The 14,161-nt window shown below is 43.4% G+C and overlaps 1 pseudogene; it reads left to right on the top strand.

The window, feature by feature from the left end:
* Positions 1–1,093: 1,093 nt before the first annotated feature.
* LOC101530309 (small ribosomal subunit protein uS5-like) lies at positions 1,094–7,597 on the top strand (annotated as a pseudogene).
* Positions 7,598–14,161: the final 6,564 nt, after the last annotated feature.

The following is a 14,161-nucleotide window of genomic DNA, read 5'->3' as shown; positions in this document are numbered from 1 at the left end:
TGCTCTCAGTTTCAATTAAAAGAAATCATATCATGATCCAGAAAGGTCACTAGCCACAGGAAAGAAAGACAATAAATGCTAACACCAAGATAAACAGAGATGTTAGAATTACCTGACAAAAATTTGAAAGCAGTCATGATGAAAAATATATCAACAAAGAAACTATGAACGTACTTGAAACAGAAGGGAAAAATGTCTCAGCAAAGAGATAAAGGACACGAGGAACTAAGTGGTAGTTACCACATTGGAAAAAAAAAACTAAACCCTCGGTGCATGGGTTCAACAGCAGAATGTAGGGAACAAAGGAAAATATTTCAGAAAATAAGAAAATGGAAAAACAGGAATCACCAAATCTCGACAGCAAAGACAAAATATACTGGAAAAAGGTGAACAGAGCCCGAGGGATCTGTGGAGATTATAGCAAAGCACATCACATTTGTGTTGTACTCTGTGAAGGAAAAGAGAAATGGTGGAGTGGAAAAAGTACTCAAATATTGGTTGAAAACTGCCTAGATCTGACAAGATATATACCTAAGGTTCAAGAAGCTGGATGGAGTCTAAACAGAACAAAAGATAGTTACATCAAGACAAATCAGAGCTAAATGTCTGTAAAGTAAACAGAATTAAAAATTCATTGAAAACAATCAAAACATGATGGCTTGCATATGGAGGAAAATTCAAGTAACAAGAATAGCTCATCAGAAAGTATCAATCTCCCCCCCCACACACACACACACAACTATAGGCAACTGCCGGGGTTGCCTTATACCCAGGCAAGTGTTACACTGCTGGGAGAAAAGCAGCCAGTAGCCCAGATGCCAGCTGGGGAGGGAAGCTGCACATTGACCAGGGAAGGCATTTGGGAATAGTGAAGTGTGAACAGCTGAGGGCATGTTTGACAAGGAAGAAATGTTTTTTGAGGTCTTCCATGAACTGGGCCACTGCATTTGAATGTAGGCAAGGGAGCTGAGAACGAATGGTTTAGAGGGAGGAAACCAGAGGTTTGGTCAAGGCACCTGCCCACTTGGGAGACTTGGACTATGTAACATCTCCTGCCGCCTGCTGGCATTCACAAAATCTGGGGCTTGGGAGCATGACTGGCTGGGCTAGGCCGCAGTATCCACTGGTGAGTATCAGAACGGTGAGTGGGTCATAGAACACACCAGAACATGAGAGAACCAAATCTGAGGACAATTTCTGTAGGGGACCTGTGGAATTGCTTCTGTGGGACTGCAGCACCCACGGGTTTGTGCAGAGAGCAGGAAGTGGGACTGGCTGAGCCAGGCTAGATAATAGAACTCACCTGAAAAGAACCCATCTTACACTAAAATGTGTTGAGGCTGGAAAGAGACAAGGTGAGGCCAGGCTGCAGCATTTGCTGGCACATGCAAGGGCCAGGATGGAGGGCAGACCCGCCAAGCAGGGCCGCTGTCCCCTCTGGCATATATGAGTCTGGGAGCAGACTTAGTAGGGAAACTTCCCTACTTGGTTGTAGTTCCCATTAGGGAGCACAATAGCCAGGTCTGGGGGCAGATCAGGCAAGGCAGGGCTGCAGCACTCTTCAGCAATTGTGTGGGCCAGATATGGGGACAGACCAGGCTGGGCCAGGCCCTAGTACCCATGGGCATGCATGTATGAGAGCCAGGATAGGGTGTGGGCTGCACCAGCCTGCATTAGGCTGCAGTCTGGACAGCAGCAGCACCCCACAGCACATGCAAGATCTGGGGCTGGTAGCTGACCTTGTAGGGGAACTCTGGGGACTCCCCTGCTAGTGAGTGCAAGAGCCAGGGTTTGGAGCAGGCTAGACAAGTTTTGACTGTAGCATCCACTGACACATGTATGAACTGGCTCTGGGTGTGGGCTGATCAGGGGATTGGGTCTGTGGTGGGCTGGTTGGGCTGGGATGCAGCACCCATGAGTTCATGTAAGATACTGGGATGAGGAAGAAGTGATGAAGCAGCATCCACCAGGATGTGCGTTGGCAGGTGCAGGTGACAGACCATAAAAGCATGCATACTGGCTGGCACACACGAGTCAAGTCTGAGTTCACCCCAGATGAGGTTTCTTGGGGTCTCCCTGATTGGACCACTGTACTCAGACCCTGGCTAAAGGGAAATTACAGGATGTGTAATCTAACCTTGGAGTGCATGTATCAGGACCGTGTGTCCTCAGTTGCTAATGCTGGATAGTAGACAACATGTCCAGATGCACACAGGGGACATGACAGCCAGCTCAACTAGTCCAGCAGGGAACATCAACTGCCTTGTCAGAGGATGGAAAGCAAAACAGATTGGACAATTCTGCTGACCAAGTTTTGCTGCATGTTTCATAGTCTGAGGATGTACTAAGGTGGACTTTGTCAACCATTAGACCGCAGAGATTTTTTTCAGTCTCGGTGCAATGAAACCATCAATGTCTTCAAACTATCAAAACTACGCAAGTAACACTCTCTGAACATTTCTCCTCACATCAGGGTCTTTTGGCATCATCAAAAGATCATCCCCCATTCCCAATTGCTGATGCAGTTTGGCAGCAGGGAGTGGCCCTCTGCCCTAGCTCCCCCGTGGAAACAGGAGGGAAAAAAAAGGAAAAGACTGAAATGTGTGTCTCACCCACCTTCCTGCATAGCTGACCCTCCCCACCCTAATTAGAGGCCCACATGGGCATGCATCGCTCTCAACTATGCAAGCAACTATGTAAGCAATATTACAAATAAACACCACACACACACACACACACACACACACACACACACAATGAAAGTATGCTTAGCAGTACCACTATTTCCTCTCTCTCTCTCTCTCTTTGTTTTTCAAATAATCAAATCTTTAAAATACGCGATTTTAATGTTCAGAATTTCATTTTACAAAAGAATGCATGCTTGTTGAAACAAACTCAGTGTTGAAATATTTGAGTAAAGACAATCCCTTCCTGCTGTTTTTCCACATTTCTACTTCTCAGAAGTCATCTAGGTCAAGTTTATCTGTTCAAATATTCATATTTTCATACGCAAATAGTAAGTTCATGCACACTTATCTTTTGCAAATATAGAAATCTTCTACACATACTTTATATCTTTGTTTTCAGGTACAACAAGATTTTTATCTACTTAACATTTCTTTGATAATTTTTACCTAATTCTCATCAATGGCAGTCCATCTCCTGCATTTACAATAATGTATTTTAATTGTCTGCTACTGACAGCCTTTGAGGAATATCTAATTTTTCATGTCACAAATAATACTAGAAAGATTACCTATGCAAATCTAAAGGGCTGCTGACAAATAATTAAGTTCTTAGAAGTGAAATTTGTGGGTCAGAGGGTTATTGAGAATGCATACTAAAGATCTGTGTGCAAGCATTTCTTTTAGTGGTTGACACTGGTTAGGATTCCTGGGTCCCATATTAGAGTGCCTGGATTTGAGCCCCAGCTCTGCTCTTGATTCCTTCTTCCTGCTCATGCATAACCTGGGCTGTCAGATTAAATAGATCCTTCCCACACATGTGAGAGACCTGGAGTAATTTCCCAGCTACCAATTTAGCTGTGAACTCCATCTCGGTCTGCCACATGGTTGCAGAGGCTCAAACGCTTGGGCTGTCTAGCAGTGCTTTCCCAGGCACGTTATCAGGGAGCTGTTTTCGAAGTGGAGCAACCAGGACTTGAATCCGTGCTCACCTAAGATGCCAGCTTCACAAGCAGCAGTTTAACCCACTGCACCACAACTCTGATCCCCTAAGCTTATTATTTAATGCCATTTTCCCCAAAACATTTTGAAGTATCTTTATATGATATGTGACTGCTTCAAAGGATCTTTACAAGGTAGGTGGAGATTGTTTTAATTTTTGTGATGTCTAGTAATGCTACTTCTACCAGGCAAATGAGCAGTGAGATTTTTTTAAAGAGTGACAAGTTTTGGACAGGACCAAGAAGGCCAACTCTTGAAAGAATTAAAATGCTGTCCCGATTATGCCTCCTACCTGGAGAGCCCCACATCTCCCTGCCCCCCAAACTCAGTGCCCTTGGCAACTAGAGCTACCTTCCTACAGTGTCTGTTCAAGCTACCTGAGTCAGGTATAGACAAATCTTCTTCTATTCCTCCAATTAGTTCCATTTCTAGTCTCATTAAACAACTGATCAACCTGACAAATACATCACTGCAATTTGTTTCTCTCCAGCATTCACTTCTATGCCGTCAACCTTAATAACGTTGGCATTTCAAGCACCTAGTCCGGTCAATGGAAGAATCATTTTTTTCCATTAGGCAACAACTGTGTCCTTCTCTCTTTGTCATCCTAATGCACCACTTAGGCAGCCACTGCTTACGAGTAGGCTGTCTGAAAATCATTATCTAAGGCTTCCAGGTATCATTAAATGCAGCAAAAATGCTTAGCTGACCGTTAGGACCATATGCCTTCAACAAACTTTAGTATTCAGTAAGCATACTAAATTATTCTTCAGGCCTTTTCCTCCTGCCAATCCTTTCAATAGGAAGCTTGCCAAATTTGAGCTCTTAGAGTCTTAATGAGGTAAGAGTATCTGGCAGATAAATGCATTCTTTTAATTTCATGACGAGCTATACACATGAAAACAGCACATACCTTGCCTACAGCCATTACCCTGACAACACTGTGTTATTCTGTTGGTTCAGTTTACAAAAGTTTATTCCTGGGTATTCTTCAGTGAATATCCAGAAAACATACATGTATCACTGATTTCTATTTTCCCCCAGATTCCATGTGGAAAGATATATCACATAAACTAACTTAGTTCTTTGTATATGGGCTTGCAATACAAATGTCACAGTACTAAAAGCACTCCAGAAAATTTATTTTGTGTTCAAATGTTTGTATATATACATATATATTATGTGTATATATGCATATATCAAATACATATCTTAGATATATATATCATTAAACATACATATGGACATATGTATAAATATAGACATATATATGTAGATCTATACATAAACACATACATGTAATAGAACACAGAAGATGATAGAAGACAAAAGATTAACCAAATATTTTAGAGTGCACTTTTGGCCTAAGCTAAGATACTAGTTAAGATCCCACATCCCACAACAGAAGACCTGGCTTCAATAGCTGGCTCTGACTCCTGACTCCAACTCTCTGCTAATGCAGTTCCTGGGAGACAACAGTGATGGCTCAAACCAATTGGTTCCTGTTACCTGTATAGCAGACCTGGATTGACTCTAGCTCCTGGCTGTCAGGATCCAGCTCCAGCTGCTGTGGGTATTTGGAGAGGGAACCAGCAAATAAGAGTGCTCTCTTTCTCTCTCTCTCTCTCATTCTGCTTCTTGAATATTTAAAACTAAACATAAACACTAGTCACTAAGAAAATTATAAATATGAGGCTCAGATGAAAAGAAATCTTCAACCCTCCAAACAAATATACTACACTTATTATTTGGAATGGGTAAATAATGATTATTTGTACCAGGTATGTATCAAAGTGGTTTGTGCTCATCACCTTATTTAAACTATATTGTAGCCTTGTAAATTACATGCGTTTACTTTTTTCTTTTTTTTTAAATTACTTTTCATAATACAGTTTTGTAGGTATATGGATTCCCCCTCCCTCCCATTTCTCCATTTCACCCCATATTATTACAGTAGTGTAGTAATTTAGCAACATTTACAAGTTCAACATTCTGCCATTTAGGTGTATCATAGCATTGTAAACATAGAAAAAGGTAAAAAATCTATGATCATATTGTTGAGTGGGAATCTTCATTTTATTCAGGAAAAGTGATGCATACTACAACATATCTTTACTTCCCAGTATGCTATTCCCCATTACACAGTTCATTTATGTGAATATATATGTATATATATGTAGAAATATATATATCTTTTCACATATATATCCATTTTCTATTTTGCATGAATGTTGCCCTCTATCAGAGAAAACGTATTTGTCCTTTGGGGTTTGACTTAGTTCACTGAGCATAATGGTCTGCACCTGAGACCATAATGAGAGATTAAGCAAATGCTTGTTTTTTTCATATATATATATATATATATATATATATATATAGAGAGAGAGAGAGAGAGAGAGAGAGAGAGAGAGAGAGAGCGACAACATTTCCATCCTCTGGTTCAATCTCTAAACACCCACAACAGCTAGGATTGGGCTGGGACCAAAACTGGGAGGCTGGGAACAGCAATCCAGGTGTCCTACAAAGGTGGCAGAAACTCAGTCTATGGAGCCATCACTACTAATTCCTTTCTGCATTAGCAAGAAGCTAAAGTCAGGAACTGAATTGACTACCAAACCCAGGCACTCTGATGTGGGATGTGGGAGTCCTAACTGGCTTCTCAGTCACTAGGCCAAACCCTGTCCTTGAGTTCATATTTGAGCTCAACTTTCTCTGATATTGATGCTGTTTCATCCAACCATATAATCTTCATGTCCGTGTATTCTAGGATATGAAAGACAGGGAAGTATTTTCCAAACAAAACATTAGCAATTTTCTCAAGAAATAAAGGAACTGTGTGTTTGTGTGTGTGTGTGTGTGTGTGTGTGTGTGTGTGTGTTTCATGAGAGTGGTTAGGAAACAGCCTGAATGTCACGGTTGTGGGCCCCAGTTTCATTTGGCGGGGCAATTCTCTGTGATTCCATAGAAGGCGCTAAAAAGATTGCCTTTTTGTTTTGTTTTTCTTCCAAAAGCAGTGAGCTAACAAAATTATAGATTTTGAATTTTAGGCTGAGGTTTTGTGGTTAAAATACGTTCTAGCTTCTCTCTATATCAGGATTCTGGTACATGGAAAGAAAAGTAGAATGTACAGAGCCCAAACTTGAATTCAATTCCGGAGCGCGGCAAGGCCGAGGACAAGAAGTGAATCCCCGTTACCAAACTGGGCCGCCTGGTTAAGGACATGAAAATCAAGTCCCTGGAGGATATCTACCTGTTCTACCTGCCCATCAAGGAGTCTGAGATCATCGACTTCTTCTTGGGCGCGTCCCTCAAGGATGAGATGGTGAAGATCAAGCCGGTGCAGCAGCAGCTGGCCAGCGCCCCCCGCTTCAAGGCCTCGTCGCCATCGGGCACTACAACGGCCACGTGGGCCTGGGTGTCAAATGCAACAAGCAGGTGGCCACGGCCATCCTGGGCGCCATCATCCTGGCTAAGCTGTCCATCGTGCCAGTGCGCCGAGGCTACTGGGGCAACACGATCGGCAAGCCCCACACGGTGCTCTGCAAGGTGACGGGGCACTGCGGCTCCGTACCGCTGCATCTCATTCCCGAGCCCCCTGGCACCGGCATCATGTAGGCACCGGTGTCCAAGAAGCTGCTCATGATGGCTGGTATTGATGACTGCTACACCTCGACCCGCGGGTGCACTGCCACCCTAGGCAACTTCGCCAAGGCCACCTTTGATGCCATCTCCAAGACCTACAGCTACCTGACTCCCGACCTCTGGAAGGAGACTGTGTTCACCAAGTCTCCATTCCAGGAATTCACGGACCACCTGGTGAAGATGCACACCCGTGTGTCCGTGCAGAGGACCCAGGCCCCCGCTGCGGCTACCACCTAATTTTGTACACAAGGATAATGCAGCAATTTGAACTGAGAGGTTTTTTTTTGTTTGGTTGGTTGTTTTTTGTTTTTTTTTTTTTTTTTTTTTTTTTTTTTTTTTTTGTAGGAACGAGTTAATTTCTGAAGGAGTTTCCTTACAATAGGACCCTGGCTCAGGGCTGGGCAGGGCTAGCCAAGCCCTCCCCATGCATGAGACCTTCAGGGGGAAGAAGAACAAGGATGAAAGTTTTAAGGCTGAGACTGCTGCTATGCCCTGGATACAACAACCAGGAAAATCACCATTAATCAAGGAAAGGCGCATCCCTCTAAACTGTGACATGCACTCCTTAAAAAAAAAAAAATCAAACAAATAAAAATAAAATGTGCAGGGCCCGGCGGCATGGCCTAGCGGCTAAAGTCCTCGCCTCTAACGCCCCGGGATCCCATATTGGCCCCGGTTCTAATCCCAGCAGCTCCACTTCCCATCCAGCTCCCTGCTTGTGGCCTGGGAAAGCAGTTGAGGACTGCCCAATGCATTGGGACCCTGCACCCGTGTGGGAGACCCGGAAGAGGTTCCAGGTTGCGGCTCACTTGGGGAGTGAATCATCGGATGGAAGATCTTCCTCCTTGATTCTCTCCTCCTCTCTGTATATCTGGCTGTAATAAAATGAATAAATCTTTAAAAAAATAAAAAAAAAAACCAAAATGTGCAGGCCACAGCTGCCAGGATGGCGGTCATCCCACCCAGCAAGCTGTGGCTGCCTCAGAGTTCCTTGGTCACCGTGCAAGGGCGTGAAGGAAGATGATCACCTGCCTGGTCCCACACCATTCTGGCTCAAGAGCAGGTCCCAGTGATGTCCCAAGGCAGGGTAGCCGTGGCCAGCCTGGGAGAGAGGCACTGGGGGGATGTGTGATTGGGTGGGACAGAGCATTCACCTTCCCTAAGACAGGGAAGTGAACAGTTCAGTAAGAAAAATCAGATGGCCAAGGAGGAGGATGCTGGTGCTGATTGGTGTGTGGATTCAAGGGGAACTGGCAGGGGTGTGTGTGTGGTGGGGGGGGGGGAGGATAGGAGGAAGGGAGGCAGGAGTGGCCAGGGCGTTCAGAGATTGCTGAAGAGTTCATTTTTCTTGCTCCAGTCCATCTGGGGGGCCCGTTTGCTGCTGCGCTTCTGGTGAGCCCTCTCTTTGGCCATGGCCAGCAAGATGTCAAAGTCCAGGATGGGGTCGGAGGAGGAGGAGGAGGCAGACGAGGGTGCCGTGGAGTCCTCTCTTTTGGGGCTGTCTTGGGAAGCCAGCTCCTCACTGGTGTCACTGGAGGCGGACCTCGCCAGGGCTGGCCGGGGGCTCTCAGAGGTCCCTGGGGCCAGTGCTTCAGAGCTGTTCTGCTTCTGTGGTTCCCCATTGGTGAAGGGCTCTGGCAATGGACCCTTCAAGTGCTCCAAAGATGGGATCACTTTGGGATCACACAGAGGCCTTGACCAAGAGTAGTCCTTTGAACAAAGGAGATGGGGAGTCCAGAAGCTCTAGAACAGACTGCATTCCATCCTATAGGAAATCAGGTGCCATCTGCTATATTTCAATACCTCCTCCATCTCTCCATGATTTTAATGCGCTGCTGCTGCTGCAGACTCAAGGCAAATGGCACTGATGGCCTCCAGGTTAATTTGCTTTTGGCTGTTGTGAATAATGCTGTAGTGAACATGCAGGAACAGACGCTCTTTGTCATTCCAATTGAAATGCCTTTGTATATGTACTAAGTGGTGGGGTTGCTGGATCAGCTGCTAGTTTTATTTTTATCTTTTTTGTAGAAGTGGTGAGGAAGAGGTCACCCATTAATTAGTTCATTTCCCAAAAATCCTCAATGTGTGGGATTGGGCTAGGCTGAAACTGGTATCTAGGAATAAAATCCAGGTCACACAGATGGGTGGCAAAAACTGAACCACCTGAGCCTTCACTGCAACCTCCCAAGGTCCATGTTAACAAGAAACTGGAGTCTGGAATTGAGCCAAGACTTGAACCCAGGCATTTTAATATGAGATACATGGCGGATGTGGGTATTTTAACCAGTATCTCATTCACTAGATTGAATGTTTACCCCTTCTATTTCTTTCATACATTTTATTTATTTGTTTGTTTGTTTAGAGAAACAGGGATACAGATGCAGAGAATCAAGGGCCTCCTATCTTCTGGCTCACTCCTCAAATGCTGCAGAGTGAATTGTCAGTGGAGGAACTCCTACCTCAGCCCAGGCTGCCAACATGGGCAATGGCATCTGAAACAATTGAGCCATCATGTGCTTTCTCCCAGTGTGCACAACACTTAGAAGCTGAGGTCGAGAACAGAGCTGGGTCTCAGACCAAGGTGCAGGAATTCCCAGGGCTGTCTTAGCTGACACACAAAATGCTGGCTTGCCTCTAGTTTCCTGAGGCTCCTCCATGCTATTTTTCTACAGTGGCTGTATTAATTTACATTCCCAAATGGTGGACTTTAGTCATGTATGACAGATTCTAATTTACAATAAGAAGGTTTCTATCCTAGAGTGAGATCCTATCCTGCTGCTAAATCAAAAGTAATTAAGCACATCTTCTTTGTTGTCAATTAAGGGTAAAACCTTCTGCTTTATCAATAAATAAAGCTGAAGGTAAAGTTGAAGCTGACTTATCCAATTTTAAAACACATACACAGATAAAAAGGGGGTAATCCATAGCAATGTTGATTGCTGCCAGGAATAATAGGAGGAAATGCAAATAACTGAAGGAGGATAAGTAAACATTTTAATGAGAAGTTCTATTTAAAAAGCAAATGTTGGAGGAGATCTGAACAACACTAACCAACTAGACCTAAGAGACATCTATAGAAGCAAGGGGAGTGTGGTTGTTTTCTTGGAGCTGTGCCTAAGGCATTCTTGAAATCTGTTCTCTTTATATTAATGAAAAAGAAACAAAAATTGAACAGTCTAACCACCAACAGCATTATTAGCCTCTAAAACGAATGTTAATGATGTCCACGGAAGACACACAGACAGCTTGTCGGATTATTAAAATGTACTCAAAATTACTAATAATTAGAGAAATGCCACTTACGACGTTAATCAGATCACAGCACACCTATTAGGTTGGCTATCAGATATATACATATTGTTGAAGGTGGAAAGGATATGTATGAATTGAAACTCTCATGTGGTGTTCAGGAGTATGTACACTGGGACACCTACCATAGAAAACAGTATTCAATATGGTTATTAAAAAAAAATCAGCAAGGGCGTTTGGCCTAGCCATTTAGATTCCAGTTAGGATACCCTGGCGCTGGTTCCTGATTTCAGGTTCCTGCTTATGTGCACCCTGAAAGACAACAGGTGGCAGACCAAGGATTTGGATCCATGCGACCCACATGAGACTTGGACTAAATTCCTGGTTCCTGGCTTCAGTGACTGGGTCATTCTAGCATTTGGACAGTTATCTAGCTGATGAAAAATTTGTCTCTGGGTGGCTTTATGTTTTCTAAATAAATACTAATAGAACTACATTTGATCAATCAATTTTATTTCTTGGTATTTATTTAAAATAATTCATATCAGGGTATCAAATATTTGTCCTCTGACATCCATTGGTACATTATCACAATAGCCAAGATGTTGACCCAATTCAAATGCTTACCAACTGACACATGGATAAAGAAAATATGATACATGCATAAGATACAATGTTACTTCTTAAAATAAAGGCAATCCTGACATTTACAGTAACATGATGAACCTGAAGTACAGTATGCTGAATGAAAAGGCCAGACACAGAAATGCAAGTACTACATGATTACACTTATAATGAGATATCAGAAATTGTCAAACTCATAAAAAAAGAGTACAATGGTTGTTGTCAGAAGTTGTGGGGAGAGAAATGGGGAATTGTTACTCAAAGCATATACATTTAAGTTCTGCAGGATGAAAAAAATTCTAGAGATTCACTCTATAACAATAAACTAGCAGTATTGTATACTGTACTTCAAAATTTATTAAGAGAGTAGATAGCATGTTGAGTGTTCTTATGACAATAAAAAGTAATAATAAGGCAATATATTAAAAATGATTCAAATCATGCAATGTTAATTTTTGGACTGTAAAATGATTAAATTAAGGATCAATAATAAAAGGAAATTTGAAGAGTTAAAAATACATGGGAAATAATGTATATCCTAAATAATCAATGGGTCAAATACTAAATTACAATGGATATTAGAAGATGACCTGAAGACTAATTAAAGTGAAAGCACATTACTACAATTGATGGGATGTAATGAAAGCTGTGCAAAATCAGAAACCGATAACAGTATGCTCCCAACTAGAAACCATTAAGGTCAGTGATACTAGACTATCTACCATTGCCTATACCTACAATGTCATGATACACTTTAAACAGAAGCATGTTGGATTTGTCAACTGTGGGTGCTAAGGGGGATGGAGAGGGTATCCTTGTGCCTTAAGAACTGTACAACTAAAAATAATAGAAGAGAAAAAAAAACCCACATGAGAAAGAAGAAAGGGTTCAGCATTGTGGCACAATGGGCAAAACCACCACTTACTATGCCAGCATTCCATATCAGAATGTAACTAATGTTCTGGTTACACGTCTATTGCAGCTTTCTACTGAGATGCCTGGGAAGGCAGTGGAAGACTGACTAAGTACTTGAGCCTCTGCTACCTTTGTCAAAGACCCAGATTGAGGTCCTGGCTCTTGGCGTCATCTTGGCCCAGTCTAAACTGCTTCAAATGTTTGGATTGTCAACCAGCAGATGCAAGATCATTCTCTCTCACTCTCAAGTTAATTAATTAATTTAAAAATATCTCAAATCAGCACACTAATCCTCATCTTTTTTTAAAACTTAGTTTTATTTGAAAGGCAGATATACAGAGAGGAGGAGAGACAGAGAGGAAGTTCTTCAGTCCAATGAATTACTCCCCAAAGGCAGGGGCTGATCTGATCTGAAGCCAGGAGCCAGGAACCTCTCTCCGGGTCTCCCTCGCAGGTGCAGGATCCCAAGGCTTTGGGCCATCCTCGACTGCTTCCCCAGGCCACAAACAGGGAGCTGGATGGGAAGCAGGGCTGCCGGGATTAGAACCGGTGCCCACAGATCCTGGAGCTTGCAAGGTGAGGACTTTAGTCACTAGGCTGCCATGCCGGGTCCTCTAATCCTCATGTTAAGTCACTGAAAAAGGAGGAGCAAACTACTCACCCTCAAAGCAACCACACAAAAGGAAATAATAAATGTGAGAGCAGAAAAAAAGTGAAATTTGTTTTTGAAATGAGAACTTAAGGAAATATAAAAGTAATCAATGAGTAAAGTTAGTTCTGGTATGAGTTTTTTTTTTTAAAGAAACTGATGAACCTTCAGGTAGAATAACCAATAAAAATAGAGACAATGTAAATTATTAGTATCAGGAATAAAAGAATGGCTATTATCATTAAGCTTCCTAAAATGAAAGGATTAAAGGGGAACACTGAACTCTCAGTGTGCTGAAAAATTAGATAAGTAAGATTAAATTGTCAGGCTAGAGCACAGAACCACCTGGAAAGTGCAAGATCCGGGGCTGGTATAGACCCGGCTGGACATGCGTTGGCATCTGCCAGCGTGAGTGTGGGCTGGATAGTGGAGGTCAGTCAGGCTGAGCTAGGCTGCAGCACCCATTGATGTGTTCAAGAACTGAATGGGATGCGGAATGGACTGGATCGGTCTGCTGCACATACCAGCAGCATGCAAAGGAGGCCAGGGTTGGGGCAGACTTGGTGGGGGGTTATTGGGGTTGAGTAATTCGGACTACGCTGCAGTTCCTGTTAGTATGCGTGAAAACTGAGTGTGTGGTTGGCAAGAATGAGCTGGATCACAGCATGCATTGATTTGTGTATGAGATGGGGCTGGAGACAGAACTGACCCGGCTATTGCAACCACCAGTGTGTATATAGGATGATGTGGGTGATGGACTAAGTCGAACTTTGCACTGGTTGGCACGTTAAGCAGTCAGATCTGGGGTCATCTCTAGTGAAGTGTTTGGGGTCCCCCAACTGGATCACTGGACTCAGAACTGTAACTATGTGGAGAATCACAGGACCTCTGGTCTGACTGTGGAGTGCATGTGTCAGAACTGGGTCTCTACAGTTGTTGAGGCCTGTGCAGTGGACGACATGCCCAAATGCACATGCAGGACATGACAAGCAGTTCATTGAGGCCTGCAGAAGACTTCTACTACAATGAAGGGCAGAACAAATTGGACAACTCCCCTGCCCAAGCCTTGACAATGAGTATCTTGGCAAGCAGAGACCCCAAGGTGGACTATCTTAGCCAATGGACCTTGGAAGGACTCCACTATCTTGGAACAATGAAATCAACAGCATCTCAGAACTATTAAAACCACTTAAGCCATACCCTCAAGACATGCTCCACATTGGAGACCCGAGGCTGATATTATGTGGCCACTCTTTCCCCGGATACTGATGCGGTTGGGCTGCCGCTGGGAATGGTCCTGTCCCCTCCTCTCTCCACTTTCCCCAGATACAGCAAGAAAAAAGGAGATTGGAAGCAGTTTTCTCATTCACTTTCCCCCATTTATCGACCCTCCCCA

This window comes from Ochotona princeps, chromosome X, assembly GCF_030435755.1.
Source record: "Ochotona princeps isolate mOchPri1 chromosome X, mOchPri1.hap1, whole genome shotgun sequence".
NCBI lineage: Eukaryota > Metazoa > Chordata > Mammalia > Lagomorpha > Ochotonidae > Ochotona > Ochotona princeps.
The sequence above is the reverse complement of the archived record's forward strand: the minus strand, read 5'-3'. Positions and strand labels throughout refer to the sequence as shown.